Here is a 19,228-nt window from a genome sequence, read left to right as displayed (position 1 = left end):
TTATGAAAGTCAGAAAGTGACCAAATCAAAGTTTATAGCCCCCTATACAAGATCCAGCAGAAGTTTTTGTCACTATTTTATTACTAAGCTTTATCTTTAATTATTAACAATGAGCGCTAAGTGCGTATTAGGCGGCCGACAATGGTGAGTGCTAAAGAGATGCACCATTTGGGCCGTCCAATGGTGAATCTCACTCGCACTCACATTGACGGCCGCCTCAATACGCGCTTAGCGCTCATTGTTGATAATTAGAAATAATATCTCATTAATGAAATAATGACAAAAATTACTTCAGGATCTTATAGAGGTAGCTTTAATCTTTGATTTTTTTTTAGTTTCTGACTTTCATAATATACAGTGAGCACGTAAAGGTTGGAATAAATTCATTTTCTCGCGAATGGACGATTTTAGAAAGAAATCCCGAAACAGGTCAATTTTTATTTTTAAATTACGACTTTTTGGCATATATACCATACTAGTGACGTCACCCATCTGGGCGTGATGACGTCATCGATGATTTTTTTAAATGGGAATAGGGGTCTTGTGATAGCTCATTTGAAAGGTAATTCAATTCTCTATTCAATAATATACCTAATAACATAATTTTTTATACAGGTGCCCAATTTTTTTTATTTTTTTGATTAAATTTACTGACATAAAAAGAAGAATGCAAGTAATTTATTTAAATTAAAATACATTTTACTGCTCTTATAAAACAGAATAAAATGTTTATTTGAAAAATAATCATTGCTTTTCGCTTAAATTAAATGTTCAAACTGTCAAGAGGAAGGTGGGTGGCTGCTTTAATACTGAATTTAAGCAAAAAACAATATTTTTATTTGTCAAATACACATTATTTCCTGTTTTCTGATAGGAGTAAAAAGTATTATGAGTGAAATAAATTACACACATTCTTCTTTTTGTCAAAAAATTTAATTCAAAAAAAATATTTTTTGGACACCCTGTATAAATAATAATGTTAATGTTTATATTACTGAATAGAAAATTGAATTACCTTTTAAATGAGCTATCACGTGACCCCTATTCTCATTTAAAAAAACGTAGATGACGTCATCACGCCCAGACGGGTGACGTCACTAGTATGATATATATGCCAAAAAGGCGCAATATAAAAATAAAAAATGAACCTGTTTCGGGATTTTTTTGCCAAAATCGTCAATTCTCGAGAAAATGAATTTATTCCAACCTTTACGTGCTCACTGTATAATATCGTATAACTTTTTGCTTTTCGGACAGTTCCGGCGCCAATTACATATTTAACCCTGTTTCAAGTAACTAATGTCGATGTACACTAGCCCAGGGGGCCCGACGGCTTAACGTACTCTCCGAGGCACGGTGAGTGGGTTCGTGTCATTATTGGAAATGAAAATGGTTTGTCTTTGGCAGGGCTCGAACCCACGTGCACTGGCGTATGAGGCCAGCGATTATGCCGTTACTCCACGGCCGCTCGCTTAATATTTTCAAAGTTATATAAATTTGAAAAAAAAAATTATTACTTAAATGGAGCGGCGGATAAAACGGAACGGCGGATAAATGAAGGGCGGATAACCGAGACTCTACTGTATATTCTGTTCTGTATGATCCGCAAGAAAAGCTTTAGAATGTTATTTAATAGACTTATAAGGCGGAAGTCCTGGCATAATTTGGCATTATTCTTTTTAGGTAGTGGTATGAAGACTGATTCAAGCCATGTTTTAGGGATAGTTCCTGTATTGTAAACATTATTAAATAGTCCAAGAAGAAGGTCTAAGTTTTCTCGTTGATTAACTTCAACAGCTCAGCTGGTTTTTCATCCTACAGATTTGTTGTTTTTTAGTTGACGTAAAACATATTTCAGTTCGGACTTCAGTATTGGAAGACCTTCATCGTTTTCGGTATTTAATGTAGGAGGTTCTCTGATGTGATAGAAGAGTTCCTTTGTATAGTCTTCCCACATGTTTATTTGTTCTTCAGGGCTTGAAATCAGTTTGCCTTGATTAGATTATTTAGTCCTTGTAAATATGTCGTGCCTGTGAATTCTTGAGTTTCTTATACAGATGGAAGTCATCATGTTTTTTATATAAGTTTTCGATTTCTTCACATTGTTCTGTTATCCATTTTTTTTGCAATTTTTATTTTTTGTTTAATGGTTCTATTTAATGCTTTGTACATTGCTTTGTGCTGTTTGAATTTTCTTCTTTTATCCATTAAATCCAATATTTCCTCTGTCATCCATCTTTGCTTCCGTGGTTGCTGTTTTGTGAGCATTTCAGTTGCCGTTGCAAGGGCGAGTCGGATTTCCTCCCGAAGGCGAAAGTTAAGGATGTTTAATTATATGAAAGTGTGCTAAAAAACAATGCGAAAAATTAAAAGCCATTTAAAATACATTGTTACTTCAGACACACTTTAAGCCCTTCATGTACTGCTATCTATATTTACAATTTTCACACAATAAAACCTTTACTTACATAATATGAGATAAAGTAGATAAAAATTATTTTTTTAAATTTAACAAAAATTGGTTAAACAATTTGTCGACCGCGGTACCGCGTGACACCCTGTGTATTTGTTATAAGGATTGTTATACGGATGTATTTCTTTGAGTAAGTTTGTGCAAAAAATCGAATCAGAATAATTAACCTAACGGGGACGACGTTACAGACTCTACTAATAAGTAGTTAAAACGGTCAAGACAAAGAAACGCACACTCATCAAAAATGCACTTAAGATTCTCGTATAATCAACATTTACTGAATCGATCCAGGAGGAGTCAACTCCAACTAGTACAAGTTGATTTAAATTTTTAAAATCAACTTTTACTGCTCGTTTCAGTTGGAGTTGACTCCAACTAGTTGGAGTCGACTCTAACTGAGGATCAACTTGAACTGTAACATATATAATATTTAGACACTAATTTATTTACCTTTTTCCCATTCAGTACTTTCAATTTTGCGTAGTTTAGACGCAAATATTCGTGGACAATTTGGAACAGATTTTCTTTCTTCAAGTTGAAGCCACAATCCTCTATTAATTCAAATAAATAAGCCATGGTACGATGATTGATCTTTACATCAGATAATTTCACGCATATTTTGCATATTGTATGATTTTCAAATCGATTCATTTTTTAAACAAAGAATTTTATTGGTTTTACTGACTGTGCAATATTATTTATTGTAACAAAACGCGAGTTTTTTTTTATGTTTTGAAGTGTCAAAATATAATGATCACAGCCTCCTATGATTGATGCTTGCTGACGCTGGTTATGAATTCCATACCATTAAAACGCGCATAACGCACGTTAAGAAAAACGCCAAAAAATAATTTTCTATCACTTGTAGTTACTCAAAACTTATGTAAAATTGAAGAATATACTATTTTCTATCTTGAAATGGTATTCCCATGCAACTACAATGAGTAGAAATTACGAATTTGAAAGCCTAAATAATTGCTGACAAAGCTATGGCGCGCTATTAATCTATTCATGCAGCTTTGGATTTTCAAATTTGGTGTGGAATTTTCTTACCGAATACCACGCGAAGTCAAATTAATGTCCGAAATTTTTTTTTGATCATGAATATTTTGAAAATTTCCCGAGTCGCAGACGAGGAAAATAAAATTTCCGGAAATAATTTGACCTCTAGTGGTATTACTAGTGAAAATTTGACAATAAGTATTTAGGTCTGGATCCCGCGTATGAAAAAAAAGTTGATTAATAGCAAGCTGAAAATTTGTTAATAGCTTAAGGGTGTCTAGTCGAATAAACTTTGATATATGGGAACACTGAAACAGGGGTAGTTTTAATTGTGGAACAGGTTAAAAATTTGGAACGGTCACAGCACGAAAACGGCACATTTATTTTGTCCGACAGAACAGACTTAAACTCTCCGAACAGAGATTAAACTCTCGTGAAAAAATCAGACTGCTATTTATTACCTGTCATAATTCCTGTCATTTGACATATTCTACATGTTCCACTCATTAAAACGCCCATTTGGTGGTAAATAGCAGTCTGATTTTTGCATGAGAGTTTAATCTCTGTTCGAAGAGTTTAAGTCTGTTCTGTCGGACAAAATAAATGTGCCGTTTTCGTGCTGTGACCGTTCCAAATTTTTAACCTGTTCCACAATTAAAACTACCCCTGTTCCAGTGTTCACCCATATCAAAGTTTATTCGACTAGACACCCTTAAGCTATTAACAAATTTTCAGCTTGCTATTAATCAACTTTTTTTTCATACGCGGGATCCAGACCTAATTGGATAGTCCAAGGATCAAAATCTATATGATGCCGAAAGACGCTTTTACCATGGGGTGGTTGCCACCTCATCTCGAGGGTGGAATTTTTTTTTTATATTTTGACCGCAAATGCTGGTAAAAATATTAATTATAAGCAAAAAATTAATAGTTTTCGATTTATTAGTTATCGAAGCTGTTAGTTTTATATCGAAGAGATTACCAGATAACGGCAGTTCTCGCCAGTGGCGCAGAAATACACGCGACACTATTATATACACGAAATATTCAATTTTCAAGTTCAGAAAAAGACTCACCCATTCATATGTCAACCATCCATTTTGGTCCAAGGGTGTCGATTTTACGGCCCTTCCTATTTAGGGTTCTGGGTATGTTTTTCGTTCTGGTCCCTAAAACTCCCAAAAACTTCGAAAATTTAAGTCCGACCTTTGCGGGTTCTAACAGTCCTGATCATTACCTTTCCAACGCATGTCTAATTTTGAACATTACCAGAGAACGGCAGTTCTCGCCAGTGGAGCGCACCCACACCCCCCTACACGCGACACTATAATATATACACAAAATTTTCGATTTTCTAAATCTGACTGAATTGAAAATTGGGCCAACTCCCATCTTAAAGTTCAGAAAAAGACTCACCCATTTATATGTCAAACATCGATTTTGGTCCAAGGGTGTAGATTTTACGGCCCTTCCGATTTAGGGTCTGTTTTCGTTCTCGTCCCCAAAACTCCCAAAAAGTTTAAAAATTTAAGTCCAACCTTTGCGGCTTCTAATAGAACTGATCATTACCTTTCCAGAGCATGTCTAATTTTGAAAATCGGTTATACTATTCAAAAGTTATAGAGCTTATAAATGTGACTCAATTTTTATTTAAAAAAGGGAAAATGTTCGTGGATATGTATGTATGTGTGTTTGAAAGTTAAACCGATTTGATATTTTTTCTCTGTGTTTAAAGAGGGAGTCAGGGCCGATTTAGAACCGGTGTAGTTTGTGACTTTTGACCACCCATAAGCCAGCTATAGGACTTGGTAGGTACAAAACAGCATATTTTTTGGGGGTATATATATTCGGATCAAGAAGAGGCAGGAGAACCGCAAATACATCAAATCAATAGTGTTGACTTAAGCTTTCAAATGATGTTTAAGCCGTCAGGATCAGACATACACACGGCTCAGTATAGCCGAAAAACTGAAAAACTAAACTTTGAAAATTTTGGTTTTTCGACAATTACTCAACATTTCAACCTACGAATTGCGCCAATAACTTAGCGTTTGTAGAAGGACTCAAGACGAATCTAACGGTGTATACCTCATACCCGGGAAAATTCGAATTTTTAGGTTATAGGCTTCAAAAATATGATAAAATCTATTTCCTGTGGGAAAAACGGTTTCTCAAGCTCAATAATTCCTGTAATTACACCAGTTAATAGGGAAAAAAATCATCGATTTCACGTAAAAATGTTAAGCAGGGTTTTGAAGGTTTTAAGCGATAGATGAGGTATAACTGATAATAATTCCGTGAAGACGTACAGCTAATTTTTCTTCTTCTTTTTTTAAAACAGTTATAAAGAATGAAAAACTAAGTTTTTTTACTATAAAACGTTTCTTATCCATTTTAGAGAAAAATGTTTCAAATAAATATTGTAGACCTTAAAAAGTTCTTCAATTTGGTGTGACACATATTGCAATATATAAACAATTGACCGAGATAATTGTAAAAAACTCTCATTTTTGCACTAATTTTTAAATATTAATAACTGTATTTTTTGCACGACGATATTTAATTTAACTACTTTAAATTATGCCAATTAATGGGTTATTTTCGTGAGGTAAATTTCAACCAGATCGACCAAATAGTTTATAAGTTATTCAATTTGTTTATCCCAGACAGCAATTGTTTAAACAACTGTTCTTGCCCTAACAGTGACTCTAGAGATATTTTACAAATCGCAGTCGATTACTTGAGACTTTAGTTTTAAGATGTATTGAAAATGTTTTAAGATTTTATCAAAATTGTTGTTAAAAAAACCGCCTGAAAAAGACCCTACTTTTTAGGTTATAAACAATTAGAATAACTTTGACAATTTTTACGTTACACGCTCGTATGTAGGCTCACTGAAAAGCTGGTGAAAATATACACATTAAAATAATAAAGTGGATTTTATATGACTAACAGAAATCGAGTTAGAATTTTTTTTTTTTCAATAAATCATATTTCCATTTTTTATAAACATTAAGAGCTGAAAATTGAATAAGTTGTTTAAGAAAGTCTATATTTTACGATCCAGTTTATAGATTGCATATGCAGTAAAAAAAATAAAAAGTCATGACTCATTAAACTGATGGTACTCGTGAAACACCGCCAACAAATGTGAAGGTGAGAATAGCTTCGTTTTATTTTTTAGAATGGAATCCCAATTTGAAACATGTTGAAAAAATTTGCAGTTTAATTGCTATTACTTGCTTTAATTTTACAATAATTTCTCGTAAGAATTACTTATATTTTACTAATTAAAGAATATTATTTATATAAATATACAATAATAATTAGCTCAGGCCCAGAAAATAAATTGGTTGAAAACACGATCTTATCCATAAAACAAAAAATATTTTTAGCAGTTAGTAAAAATAAAAAGCAATTGATTCAACTTTTATGTGCAGAGCTCAACAAATCTGGGTACCGAACTAAAGTAGCAGATGAAGATGCAGACGCATTAATAGTGCAGACAGCTCTTCACGAACATACATATGAAACTAACAAGACCATTGCAATAATTGGTAATGATACTGATATACTCATAATATTGACGCAACTCTCTGCTCCGGACAATAACATATATTTTGAAAAAAAAAAGGCGCAAAAGGAAAATCTATCTATTATAGTTGTAATAGTTTTAAACATTCTCATCTAAGAAAATACGTTGGGTTCTTATATATTTTTACTGAGTGTGATACAGCTTCCTCTTTTTTAATCAAGGAAAATTCAAATTATTAACTGCATCGTCAGAAATTGTAGATCTGATAAATATTTTTTATGACGAGAATGCTAACAAGGAGGACATCATGAAAAACGGATGTGATATCATTGTTGCTTTGTATTCTGCTGCAATTGATGTTACATATAAAAAAAAATAATAACATATTGGCATTAAATTAGTTAAGTTTTTTACAATTTATAAGAAATACAGGGAAAAAATCTTTTAAATTGGAAAATTTTCCCCCAACAGAAGGTGCAGGTTATCAGCATGTACTTCGCGTTTAACACTGGTTAGGTAAAAAACTGGATGCTACCCAGTATGGATGGAAAAAAACTGATACGGGTTTTGAACCTATTTACACCTTAGATTGTTTGATACCTAAAGAGATATTAAAACAAATTACATGTAAATGTTCAACGGGTTGCAAAAGTACAAGATGTGGCTGTAAAAAATATGGTATAAACTGTACGGATCTTTTTACAAACTGTGCAGTGGAAGAAGAGGAGAAAAATGTTGTAATCGCGCTGCAGTGGTTCTTGACGATGTCGAGTCAGACTTTGTAGAGGATAAACTGTATCTTGCCGAGAAGCGATTTAGAAGTTATAGACGTTCACTAGAATAATCAAATTAAAATTCATAAACAATGTTTTACTTTTTTATTTTTATAATTAATTATATGAATTTATTAAAATATATATATTACTATCAAAACAAATATACGAATTTTTTTCTAATTATTGAACTTAACATACATCATTAAATAATAGTGCAAACATATTACATATTTATACTTATTAGATGCCTATCTAAACAAATATTAATAGCTTCATTAAATTAAATAACATTTCATAACAATTCAAAAACAAAATAAAACAAAAATTAGTTTTTTAAAAACTATTAAGGACTTTTAAATACTTTTTAATTATTTCAAATAAAAAAAAACAGATAATGTATTGTACTAATTTATAATTATTTTATATTTATATAAAAAATATACTTTAATTAATAATTTAAATAATTTTTAAGGAATACTTGTAGAGTTCAATAACTTTTATAATAAAATTCAATTAATTGATTTTCACGGGATTTTCCAATTGTGCAAGGTGAAATTTACACAATTTTTAGTATTTTCTTGAGCTACTCCAGTTAAAAAAGAAGGTTGTGCATGCTATGGAAGGTGATAATATATTGCAGTTTTTTCCCAAAAAAGGAAGCGAAGCTTGAACAATTCCCACCTTCACTTTCGTTGGAGGTGTTTCACGAGTACCATCAGTTTAACAGGTCATAAGTTTTTATTATTTCACTGCATATGCAATCTATAAACTGGATCGTAAAATATAGATGTTTATAAACAATGCAAAATTTGATTTATAAAAAAAATACTAACTTGATTCCTATTTGTCATATAAAATTATTTTTTCTTTTTTAATATGTATTTTTTCACCAGCTTTTCAGTGAGCCTACATGCAAGCGTGTGACATAAAAACTGTCAAAGTTATTCAAATTGTTTATAACCTAGAAAGTAGGGTCTTTTTCAAACGAGTTTTTTAATAACAATTTTAATAAAATGTTAATTTTTTCTTAATGCATCTTAAAAGTAGACTCTCGGATAATTGATTGCGATTTGCTAAATATCTCTAGATTCACTGTTAGGGCAAGAACAGTTGTATAAACAGTTGCTCTCTTGGATAAACAAATTGAATAACTTATAAACTATTTGGTCAATCTAGTTGAAATTTAGTGCACTTAAAGAAACCATTAAATGGCATAATTTAAAGTAGTTAAATTATATATCATTATGTAAAAAGTAAAGTTATTAATATTTAAAAATTAGTGCAAAAATGAGAGTTGTTTGCAATTATCTAGGTCAATTGTTTATGTATATTAATATGAGTACTATCAAATTCAAGAACTTTTTAAGATCTACAACACTTATTTAAAACATTTTTCTCTAAAATTTACAAGAAACGTTTTATAGTAAAAAAACTGAGTTTGTCATTCTTTGTACCTGTTTAAAAAAAAGAAGAAGAAAAATTAGCTGTACGTCTTCACGGAATTATCATCATTTATCACTTATCTACCGTTTAGCACCTTCAAAACCCTCCTTAACATTTTTTCATGTTTTTTTCCCTATTAACTGGGGTAAATAGCTTCAGTTATCATACTTGACCTTAGATCCATCAGATACCACTGCTCAATACGTTTCAAACTCATGTTTACTGATCAAAATCGGTTAAGCCGTTTAGAAATTGTTAAGCTACAAAAGTATAATCCAATTAACGATTATTCCCCAAATGGTTTATGTAGTTGTAGTGGTTACGACGCTAAATTTGATCTGGCAACGGGCAATCCGACCTCATTTACCGGCCATCTCAATATTTTTTTTTTTCAATCTATTTCGAATAGAAAAAATCTAGTGTACATTCGATGGACACTAGATCATTTGGGAGATAATGCAACAAAGGTGACTACCATTTATACAGCTTGATGTGTAATAGAGGAACATAGCATTCAACTTCATACATTTAATTTATAAATAACTTTGAAAAACTCCTGATACAAGAATAAAAAACCGCTAAACGCCGTAAAAATGAGTGGCGCATAAAATATTCCAGCTACAAAAGATCTGATATGAATGTTACGTGGCGCGAAAATGGATTTTCATTTGATGCAAAACAAAATTCTAGTTTTATTTTAAAATATTTTTCCATAATATTTGCTAAATTTGAAGTAAACGCGCCACAAAAGAGTTTCAAAATTCAAACTGTATCAAAGTTACTCTTTTGTGGCGCGTTTACTTCAAATTTAGCAAATATTATGGAAAAATCTATCTATCTATCAATCGGTTTTAAAACGTCTTGCGACGTTGTCCGATGCCTAATTTCCATGACACTCTATCATCCCATTGGCCCTCTCTAAGATCTCTTGCGCTCATCGCCTTCGTTACTCCCTCTCTCCAAGATTTCTTGGGTCTTCCTCTCTTTCTGCGGTTTGGTGGTACCCATTGCATAATTATTTTAGGGAGTCTTGAGTTATCCATCCTCTGGACGTGTCCGTACCATATCAGCTGTTTTCTTTCTATGTCTGTTGTTAGAGAGCCGTCAACCCCCATTCGCTGTCTTATCTCATCATTACGTATTCTCTCTCTGCGTGACACTCCTACTGATCTTCTAAAAGCGTCCATTTCTACTGCCTCCAGTTTTCTTCTGTTGTTTTCGGTTATCCGCCAAGTTTCTGCTCCGTACAATAGACTGCTTTTAATAAGAGATTCGTAGATATTGTGTTTTCTTCTTTTTCCTATTTCATGATTCCACAGTACGCTGTTTAGACAACCTATTGTTTTTCTGGATTGTGTTATTCTTCTCTTTATTTCTTCATCATCTTTCCCCGTTGTGTCAAAAACGATTCCTAGATTTGATGGATCGATCCTATTATGGAAAAATCTTTTAAAATAAAACTAGAATTTTGTTTTGCATCAAATGAAAATCCATTTTCGCGCCATGTAACATTCATATCAGAACTTTTGTAGCTGGAATATTTTATGCGCCACTCATTTTTCCGGCGTTTAGCGGTTTTTTATTCTTGTATTAAGAATACCACAAATAAACTTTTAGATCGTTAAATTGTCATATTATTCTCTTATACTTCTTCTTCTTTGAATGCCTCTTCTATCGGAGATTGGATATCATTAGAGCGATTCTAACTTTATTTACTGCTGTTTTGAACAATTCTTTAGTGATACAGCCAAACCACTCTCTCATATTTCTCATCCAGGACATTCTTCTACGGCCTGGATTTCTTCGTCCTTGGATTTTTCCTTGCATTATATTTTGTAGGAATGTGTACTTTTGTCCCCTCATCAGGTGGCATAAGTATTCAAGTTTTCTCTTTTTTATATTTAGTAGAACTTCTGGCTCGTTATTTATTCTACGTATTACTTCTTCATTTGTAATTTTATCCACCCAACTTATTCTTAGTATACGGCGGTAGCACCACATCTCAAAGCTTTCAAGATTTTTATTATACCTCTGTTTAAGAGTCCATGACTCAACACCGTAGAGCAAAGTACTGAATACATAGCATTTTAACATTCTAGTTCGTAGATGAATACTAATATCACGATTACAAAATAATTTTTTCATTTTTATAAAAGTAGACCTGGCAATTTCAATACGTCTTTTTATCTCGTGATTTTGGTCACCTGTTTCATTGATAAGGGTTCCCAAGTATTTGTATTCGTTTACTTTTTCAAGTTGGTACCGTTTATTGTGATAATAGTGTCATTTATTGCATTCTTACTGAAGGTCATATATTTGGTTTTTTTGACGTTCATCCTTATACCGTAGTTATTACATATCTCATTCATACTTTCAACTAGATGTTGTAGATCTTCCGCTGTTCTTGCCATTATCACAGTATCGTCAGCATTTCGAATGTTATTGATAACTTCTCCATTGACTATTCTCCCTTCGTTTGCATATGAGAGAGCTTCTTGGCATATTTGTTCGCTGTAGATATTAAACAAGAGCGGTGACAATATACAACCCTGTCGTACCCCTCTACGTATTTTTATTTCGTCCGATGTTTGGTCTTCGATTTTTATATTAGCTCGCTGATTCCAGTACAGATTTAATATTATTTGTATGTCTCTGGTGTCAATGTTCTTACTCTCCAGGATTTCTTTGAGTTTACTGTGCCGTACTTTGTCAAAGGCCTTTTCAGAGTCTATAAAGCAGGCTTGTACCTCTTGGTTAACATATAGGTATTTCTGTGTTAGAACGTTCAAGGCAAAGAGAGCATCCCTTGTACCTAATCCTTTTCTGAATCCCATCTGTGTATCGTTAATATCGATGCCTAGATTTTGATAGATTCGGTTGTGGATGACTCTAAGAAATATTTTAAGCAGGTGACTCATCAAGGAGATTGTTCGATGATCTAAACATTGCATTGCCTTAGTTTTCTTCGGTATGGTGACAAACGTAGTCTCTTATACTGAAAAACGTCAATGTCATGTTCTTAATTTGGATAAAGTTGGATTCATGATTAACATTGACACTCACTCCACTCAAGACTCATAATAAATATCATATCTAAACTCTAAACACTCACTTTTCTAGCTTTTTGCTGTAAAATCTTTAATCAAATCGTTAAGGGGATGGGTACGTAGTTTCGGCTCTAATGCTATTTAAATGGGATTCATTTTTTTTCAAATCCTGAGAAAACTAATCTAATACCTAAGTATTTTTGAAAATTTTAAACACAGAATGAAAGATTACGTTCTTACCGAGGGCCGAAAGTCCCTAAAAACTTCTGTAATGTTTATTTTATTAAGTTACAGGGGTGAAAAACTAAGGTAGTGTAATTTTTAATATCAAATATCTCATTCAAAAGAAATTTTTATTTATTCTAAGGGACTTTAAGGCCTCGATAATAATTTAGTCTTTCATTCAGCGTTTAAATTTTTTTAAAATATTTATTAGTTTTTTCAGAATTTGAAAAAAATGGACACCATGTCCGTGGTGATATGTTCCAATTCGAACATTCGCTATCTTTGTCATACAACGCACTGAGTCAAATAGGATATGATGACCAGACAGTGACAATTTTAAATATTTGACATGACATCGGGAATATTTTGAGTTGTTGATTAAATAATATTGATAGTGTATTTGATAAATAATTTATTTAAGACGTGAACGTAATAAAAAGTGAATTATTTGTTATTTATGGCCGATCCAAGCAGAGAATTGACCAGGATATATTCTGTTATTTAAGTATTTTGTTGTTAAAGATGTTCAAAATTGTAAGCGTTTCATAGTCACAATATATTATTAAAAAATCACTTTAACACTTTTTCTCTTTTCTCAATTGAGTATTAGTTTTTGTTGTACAGTATATATAAATTGGTGAAAAAATAATCATATTTATTAACTGAATTAATAATTTGCAATTATACAAGTAACAGTTATCCAAGAACATTCAAAAGCCATCTCTTTAAAGTTAATGATGACATTGTCAAGTAGTAATATTTACATATTCATACCAGTGAGAATTTTTTTACACGTAATTTGCCGTGTAAAGACAGAATAGCCGTAAAAATAGGGATAGCCGTAAAATATTTGCGTATTATGTACCGATGGCCTTAAAGTATAAGGCTTGAAAAAGCTCTTAGCATTTGAAACCAAACTAACCAAACTAGATAATCTAAAATTTTCGTCAATTTTTGATTCTTTTCATTCGCTGAATGATCTTTCTCCAGATGCATTACATGTCATCATGCATAGTAGAATGCGCAAAGCCGTGTCTATATTCGGACACGGCTTTTTTTACACATTTTTTTTTACCAAAAAAAGTTTTTTCTACCAAACGTTGCGGCCCCGTTTTGCTTGCGGCCCTAGGCCGCGGCCTAGTCGGCCTAGTGCTAAATCCGGTACTACCGACATCAAAAGAGTAAAAGTAAACTGGCTACAAGCGACTCAGTGTAGAGATTACTGTAAATAACTGAACGAGGCCTATGTCCAATTGATTTGTGATTAGCGCTGATTGATGATGATGATGCATTGTGAAATATCCGAGGAAAAAAATAGAGTAAGCCATAACAAACAAAACAAATAAACCCATCAAATGTAATTAATATAATATGTCTCAAGATATCAAAGATCCTTGATGAAAACTAAATAGTAAAATTCAGAGAAAATATAAAAGAAACTCCGATAAAAACTCACAGGGAGGGAAAGATGACGAGTACTAACATATCTACAAAAAAAATCGTTGGTTTAGTTGATAAGTCAAGGTACATTAGTCCAGAGAAACAAGGTTTTTGTCGGGTCACTTGAGCAGCCAGGTTGCAAATGGATTTTTTAGGTACTATATACCTAATACATTATAAATACAAAAATGCCCGTCACAGTTCGGACGAGAAACTTAGTTATTAACAAATAAGGGTCAAAAATGGCAGTTTTTTCGTTTAAATCGCTACAGGTACAAATAGGGTAATTATATACAGTGCTAGTCAAAAGTCCGTACCCCCCCTCGTATCTTTTGAACTGTTATACCTATAATAGTGAAATTTGGAGGAAGGTAATAAACGGACGTAGGCTTCTTAACTAGTCATGACAGGTGACGTATTAGTGACAGATGACTTTACAGCGCCACTGTGACAGAAATTTTTAAATGGTACCTTATAGCAAGTGATACCTCGTTTGAAAGATATTCAAAATACCTATTCAGTCATACTAATTTTTTTGGATATAAATTATATTTGATTTTGGTGAATAATTGAAATAAATATAAAATTGTAGTTTCGCATTTAATTAATAAAAATTCAAATGTCCGCCTATGGTTTTTTTGTCAAAATAGTTCACGTTTTTCAGTTCTCTAATAGTTTTTACGTCAACGTCAACCCTTTTGACAAGTAATCATAGGCGGAGGTTTGATTTTTTTGTTAATTAAATGCGAAACTCCAATTTTATATTATTTCATTTATTCATCAAAATTATCTTAAACTCAAACAAAATTAGTATGACTAAATAGGTATATTCAATACCTTTCAAACGAGGTACCACTTGCCATAAGGTCCCATTTAAAATTATCTGTCATGGTGGCGCTGCAACGTCATCTGTCACTATTACGTCACCTGTCATGACTAGTTAAGACGCCTACATCCGTTTATTTCTTCCCTCCAAATTTCACTATTATAAGTATAACCGTTCAAAAGATACGAGGGGGGGTACGGACTTTTGACTAGCACTGTATATTATTTAGAGTATTCGTATTGTGGTAGATCAGCCAAGGTTTAAAATGGCACTTTTTGAATTTTGGCCCGATCATTTTTTGCTTCAGAAATTTCAATATAAGACTAAAATTTCAAAAATAAAAAATGTGCTATAACTTTTGCAAAAATGGCCTTAAGACTTTCATATTGCACGAAAAGTTGAGTCAAATATTCCATATAATGCAAAAAAATTTTAAGACGATTCGTCAATTAGTTTAAATTTTATTCAATTTGTTTATCGCAAAGAGCTTTTTTTTCGCAATGTTATTGTTCAGAAAATAATAATGACATAACAATTCTGTGTAAACCACATGCAAGAAGAATAGTTATATTTTCAAAATTTTGAAAAAATCATTAAAAAGTCGTTTTCATCACTCCGAAAAAAGTTTAGCAAAATAGAGTCATTTTTGGCTTATAAATAATTTGAATAGCTTTGTTAATATTGACTATAGAGTAAATCTACTTTAGGATTTCAAAAGCTGGTATTTTTACACGAATTTTCAGAAAAAAACTTTTTGCCTAGGTTAATTAGGCTCAAAGTTAGACACATTTATTATTTAATTCGCAGCTACTTCTATGTACATCAAATTCTCCTGTAACAGTGTTAGTTACCATACTACTCCGAAACGGCTTGGCCGATTTTTATGAAATTTTACACGTATATCCTATAGGACGGAGAAGAGGTTTTAACCTATTTTTATACCCATAAGTTATAAGCCCATTTTTTTTTTATTTTTTTGGACAAAATTATTTACCTTAATTTTATATGATGTAGAATTAAAAAATCCATTCAACCCTTAATTTTCACTCTTTTATCACCAACCCCTATTTGTTAATAGCCATCTATATATTTACATCTATAAAATTCTCCTGTCACAGTGTTAGTTTCCATACTCCTCCGAGACAGGTTGACCGATTTTTATGAAATTATATATGTATATTCGGTAGGTCTTAGAATCGGTCGTAATCTATTTTTCATATCCCTGAGTGATAAGGGGAGTTCCCCCTAACAGTTAGTAATGTTAGGTGGGGATGTGGGTACATAACGTACTCTATAAGACTACGAATACATACAAATTAAAAAAATTATGATCAAAATCCATCAACAAGCTCCGGCGATATTAATCGCAGCATATGTTTGCAAAATCAATTTTAGTTTTTGAGTGCACGGATTTTATTAATTCCCCTCCACCGACCACGAATTAATTTCGTTCGGAGCCATTTTTAAAACTTTATTAACCACTCTGTTGAGGTTCAAAGTTTACTCAAACTTTTAGACATAAACTATATATCTTCAACTTCAAAATAGCTCAAGTTAGGTTGCTTAATTGTTATAAACAAAGTAGCCGTCAATTAAATAAAAAAAGTGGCTAACTTTGACCGTAATTAACCTAGGCGAAAAGTTTTTCTTTGAAAATTCGTATAAAAATACCATTTTTTCAAATCCCAGTGTAGCTTTAGCCTACAGTCAATATTAACAAAGTTATTCAAATTGTTTATAAGCCAAAAATGAATCTAGTTTAGTAAAATATTTTCTGATTGACAAAAATGACTTTTTAATGATTTTTCTAAATGCTTTGAAAATATGACTATTAAACTTTCATATTGTTTTCACAGAATTGCTATATCATTATTATTTTCTGAACAATAACATTGCGAAAAAAAAGCTCTTTGCTGTAAACAAATTGAATAAAATTTAAAATAATTGACGAATCGTCTTAATTTTTTTTTGTATTGTGCGGACTGTTTGACTCAACTTTTCATGCAATATGAAAGTCTTAAATTCATTTTCGCAAAAGTTATAGCAAATTTTTTATTTTCGAAATTTTAGAATTATTTTGCAATATCCAAAGCAACAAATAATCGGACCAAAATTCAAAATGCGCTATGTTAAACATTGGCTCATCTACTAAAAGAAAAATATTATAAATAAGATTTAAACGAAAAAACTCCCATTTTGACCCTATTTGTTAATAACTAAATTTCTCGTCCAAACTGTGACGGGCATTTTTGTATTTATAATGTATTAGGTATATAGTACCCAAAAAACCCATTTGCAACCTGGCTGCTCAAGTGTCCCGAACATGGTATATTTTTGCCTTATTTCCCTGGTGTAATAAAATGTGAACAAAGGGAACGTCCAAGGTGTACGCTGGTATTGGGAGTCGGAGTCCGTGTGCGAATAACCCATTGTATTCAGTTGTCAGCACTCAGCTTAGTACAGCCGATATGTGAATCAATTGTGCATTTAATGATAGAAGTATATAATTTGGACCACATATACTACACATATAAAGGTTCAAATTTAGATGGGAGGCCATCTCAGCTTTGCCTTTTACAAAAATGACGGGGATTCAAAATGGCGACTATACATATGTGACTAATAGCACGATAACTTTTAAACAAGACTACAGATTTCAACCAAATTTGGTATATAGGTTCTGTTTTTTATGTATAAGATCGAGGTCTTGAACCGGAAGAATCGGTTTACCAGAAGTTGTGTGTTTCCTGGTTTTTATGTAAAATATGCTGTTTTTTTTTCAATTCTTTCACCCTGTATGTATTAATTTTTCAAAAAGTTAATACCACTATTGAAAAGAGCGTAAAAATATTTTTTAGGAAATATTTTTAACTTTTTAGTTATGTTAATTACCAGTTAATAAATGCAAAACCTATCTTCACATGTACCTATATGCGACATATTCGTGCAAATATTATAAGAATAATTATTGTGCATTTAATGGTAGAAGCATATAATTTGGACCACATATACTACACATATAAAGGTTCAAATTTAGATACGAGGCCATCTCAGTTTTTGTTCGTTTTACAAAAATGGCGGGCATTCAAAATGGCGACTATACATATGTGACTAATAGCACGATAACTTTTGAACGAGATGTCAGATTTCAACCAAATTTGGTATATAAGTTCTTTTTTTGATGAATAATATCGAGGTCTTGAACCGGAAGAATCGGTTTACCAGATTTTTTTTTACTGTTTTTTAATGTAAAAATAAATGTTGTTTTTTTTTCAATCCTTTCACCCTGTATATATAAATTTTTCAAAAAGGTGATACCGCCATTGATAAGAGTGTAAATATGTTTTTTAGGAAATATTTTGAACTTTTCAGTTGTGTTAATAACAATTTAATAAATGCATAACGTATGTTCACATGTACCTATGGGCGGCAGATTCATTTTGAATGCCCGCCATTTTTGTAAAATACTAAATCTGAGATGGTTTCATATCTAAATTTGAATCTTTGTATGTGTAGTATGTGTGGTCCAAATTATATGCTTCTACCATTAAATACACAATAATTCTTATATTATTATTTGCACGAATCTGCCGCACATAGGTACCTACATGTAAAGATACGTTATGCATTTTTAAATGGTAATTAATATAACTAAAGAGTTCAAAATCTTTCCTAAAAAATATTTCAACGCTCTTTTCAACGCCGGTATTAGCTTTTTGAAAAATTAATATATACAGGGTGAAAGAATTGAAAAAGAAACAACATATTTTTACATAAAAAAAAAACAGTAAAAACTCAAATTCTGGTAAACCAATTCTTCGGGTTCAAGACCTCGATATTATTTATCAAAAAAAGAACCTATATATCAAATTTGGTTGAAATCTGACGTCTCGTTCAAAAGTTATCGTGCTATTAGTCACATATGTATAGTCGCCATTATGAATGCCCGCCATTTTTGTAAAAGGAACAAAAACTGAGATGACCTCGTATCTTAATTTGAACCTTTATATGTGTAGTATAGTCGAACCCGCTTATTGGAATAGATTTCGTGCCAATCAAAAGTATTCCTATAACCGAGATATTCTAATATCCGATCATTGGTCGCTAGTAGAAACGTTTCGGGACCTCAAATTTTTATTCCTTAAACCAGGATATTCCTTTAAGAGGTATTCTAATAAGCGGGTTTGACTGTATATGTGGTCCAAATTATATGCTTCTACTGTTAAATGCACAATAATTCTTATAATATTTGCACGAATCTGCCGCATATAGTTACATGCAAAGATACGTTTTGCATTTATTAAATGGTAATTAACATAAGTAAAAAGTTACAGATATTTCCTAAAAAATATTTTTACGCTCTTTTTAATGGCCGTATTAACTTTTTGAAAAATTAATACATACAGGGTGAAAGAATTGAAAAAAAAACAACATATTTTTACATAAAAACCAGGAAAAACA

General features: G+C 31.8%; 2 protein-coding genes across 2 annotated transcripts in view; both read left to right on the top strand.

Annotated features, from left to right (window-relative positions):
* LOC114330188 (uncharacterized) overlaps positions 1-19,228 on the top strand; it is a 177,977-nt gene that overhangs the window by 39,750 nt on the left and 118,999 nt on the right. The window lies entirely within an intron of this gene.
* Positions 1-19,228, top strand: part of LOC114330187 (uncharacterized) — a 121,940-nt gene that overhangs the window by 96,223 nt on the left and 6,489 nt on the right. The gene's annotated exons all lie outside the window — the stretch shown is intronic.

Source organism: Diabrotica virgifera, chromosome 3, assembly GCF_917563875.1.
Source record: "Diabrotica virgifera virgifera chromosome 3, PGI_DIABVI_V3a".
Classification (NCBI taxonomy): Eukaryota; Metazoa; Arthropoda; class Insecta; order Coleoptera; family Chrysomelidae; genus Diabrotica; species Diabrotica virgifera.
Note: the sequence above shows the minus strand (reverse complement) of the source record. Positions and strands in the feature narration are given on the sequence as shown.